Source organism: Triticum aestivum, chromosome 2B (assembly GCF_018294505.1).
Source record: "Triticum aestivum cultivar Chinese Spring chromosome 2B, IWGSC CS RefSeq v2.1, whole genome shotgun sequence".
Taxonomy (NCBI): domain Eukaryota; kingdom Viridiplantae; phylum Streptophyta; class Magnoliopsida; order Poales; family Poaceae; genus Triticum; species Triticum aestivum.
The window spans coordinates 540,825,790-540,829,108 of record NC_057798.1 but is presented as its reverse complement, the minus strand read 5'-3'; positions in this window follow the sequence as shown (position 1 = coordinate 540,829,108).

Here is a 3,319-nt window from a genome sequence, read left to right as displayed (position 1 = left end):
GTTACTTTAGCATAAGAAATCATATGACAATATATATTTATATATGTTGTTGTTTCAAGAATGATCATGATGCCCGCATGTCCGTATTTTACTTTATCGACACCTCCATCTCTAAAACATGTGGACATATTTTTCGATTTCGGCTTCCGCTTGAGGACAAGCGAGGTCTAAGCTTGGGGCAATTGATACGTCCATTTTGCATCATGATTTGATATTGATATTTATTGCATTATGGGCTGTTATTACACATTATGTCACAATACTTATGCCTTTTCTCTCTTATTTTACAAGTTTTGCATGAAGAAGGAGTATGCCGACAGCTGGAATTCTGGGCTGGAAAAGGAGCAAATATTAGAGACCTATTCTGCACAACTCCAAAAGTCCTGAAACTTCACGGAGGCACATTTTGGAATTAACAAAAAAATAATGGCGAAAGAATAGACTAGAGGGGGCCCACACCCTAGCCACGAGGGTGGGGGTGCGCCCTATGTAACGACCCGAACCTGATAAGATTCGATGTCTCTGTGCTTACTGTGCTAATCCCTGGATCGACTTGCTAGCACACACAGTACATATGAATATCAAATAACAAGTGCATCATTTACCATAACGTCTGATCCAAAATTCATAAAGTATTACAAACTGAGTAGCAAATAGCTAACTTTATTCAATAACAACAGCGGAAATGTAACATAAGTAAACGATGAGTCCAAACAATGCCCACTGGCGAAGATGTTGAGTGAAGACTCACAACCCTAGTGTATCTCACCGATCATCTAAATATCCTGCAACATGATAAGTTGCAGCCACAAGGGTCAATACATTGAATGTATTGGCAAATCACACGATATGATAAACAAAACCTACATCCACAAGCAGTATGACAAACAAAACAATCAAGTTTGGTTTTGCGTAAAACTACCTTCACCTACCTCCACAACATAGGCAAGGTGCAAACAACACAAATGATAAAGATCTTCAAGATGTCTCAAGTGCGCTCAGTCCTGGTGCATTCTCTAGGGACAATAGAGCGCTCATCCAGTGACGCATTCACCTGAGAAAAAGCCCTGACTGAGGTAGTCCTAGATTAAGGGGTCCTCGGACAGCCGGACTATATACTTTGGGCGGACTGTTGGACTATGAAGATACAAGATTGAAGACTTCGTCCCGTGTCCAGATAGGACTCTCCTTTGCGTGGAAGGCAAGCTTGGCAATTCAGATATGTAGATCTCTGTGACGCCCAATATGCGATACTATCCTAAAGAGACTCGAAGGTCCCACCAAGGATAGAACCACATATTGAAACGCTTTTGCAAGGTGGATATCATTACATCAACATTACATAATAGATGGGGATACATACAAAAGGCATACAATGCCACACGAATACAACATCACAATACATAAGAGCATCATCCGACTACGGATGAAACACAAACAGAAACTCAAACGACATCCACCCTGCTAGCCCAGGCTGCCGACCTGGAACCTATCCCTGATCAAAGAAGAAGCAGAAGAAGAACTCCAAAACAAGCAAACATCACTCTCGCGTCATGATCATCGCATAACCTGTACCCGCAACTGTTGTTGTAGTAATCTGTGAGCCACGAGGACTCAGCAATCCCATTACCATGGGTATCAAGACTAGCAAAGCTTAAAGGGAAAGGAAGGGGTAAAGTTGTGAGGCTGCAGTAGCGACTAGGCATATATGGTGGCTAACATACGCAAATAAGAGCGAGAAGAGAGCAAACAGGACAGTCGTGAATCTAGCAATGATCAAGAAGTGATCCTGAACTCCTACTTACGTCAAACATAACCCAAAACCGTGTTCACTTCCCGGACTCCGCCGAAAAGAGACCATCACGGCTACACACACGGTTGATGCGTTTTAATTCGGATCTAGTGTTAAGTTATCTACAACCGGACATTAACAAATTCCCATCTGCCTATAACCGCAGGCACGTCTTTCAAAATATTATACCCTGCAGGGGTGTCCCAACTTAGCCCATGATAAGCTCTTGCGAGCAACGAAGGATATACCTTCTCCCAGGAAGACCCGATCAGACTCGGAATCCCGGTTTACAAGACATTTCGAGAATGGTAAAACAAGACCAGCAAAGCCGCCCGATGCGCCGACAATCCCGATAGGAGCCGCACATATCTCGTTCTCAGGGCAACAGCGGATAGGTCATCCTACGAGTATAACCAGCCCTCGAGTTCCCCCGAGGTGGCCCCGGAGTCTGCCCGGTTCGGACCAACACTTAGACAAGCACTGGCCCGGGGGGGGGGTTAAAATAAAGATGACCCTCGGGTTGGCCGACCCAAGGGAAAGGTATAGGTGGTGGTGAGGCAAATGGTAAAACCAAGGTTGGGCCTTGCTGGAGGAGTTTTATTCAAAGCGAACTGTCAAGGGGGTCCCATAAATCACCCAACCGCGTAAGGAACGTAAAATCCGGGAACATAACACCGGTATGGCGGAAACTAGGGCGGCAAGAGTGGAACAAAACACCAGGCATAAGGCCAAGTCTTCCACCCTTTACCAAGTATATAGATGCATTAATTAAATAAGAGATATTGTGATATCCCAACATAATCCTGTCCACCATGGAGCAATCTTCAACTTCACCTACAACTAGCAACGCTACAAGAGGGGCTGAGCAAAAGCGGTAACATAGCCAAGCAACGGTTTGCTAGGAAGGGTGTCAAAGGTTAGAGGTTCATGGCAATTTTGGAGGCTTGATAAGCAAAAGATAGGTAACACAGCATAGCGATAGAATGAAGCAACTAGCATAGCAATGATAGTAGTGAGATCCAGGGTAGCGGTCATCTTGCCTGAAATCCCGCAAGGAAGAAGAACGAGTCCATGAAGAAGATGAAGCCAGGAAGACGAACCAAGCATAGACGAACGAATCCTCACGATCGCAACGAAATGGGAACTATCAAGAAGAAGCACACAACATGGTAAACACACCACACATGAACAAGGCATGATGCACAACCAAGCATGATGCAAGACAAGACTACATGAAGCTACTCATGGCAAGAGATGATGCAAACAAAAGGCAACACATCAACGCAAGTTTAAATTAGGCCGGGAACAACATATATCAATTCCGGTAAGTCCTCATATGCAAGTTTCGACATTGGTCCAGATCTGAATAAACCTTAAGTTCAAGTTGTTAAACACCAAGTTAACATGCACCAAGATGATCTACACGAGATTCTAGTCAAGTTACATATAAAGTTCATTAGATTTGGAGCTACGGCCTAGAAGATATGAGCAAAACAAGTTACATGGCATTGATGCAAAATGCATACA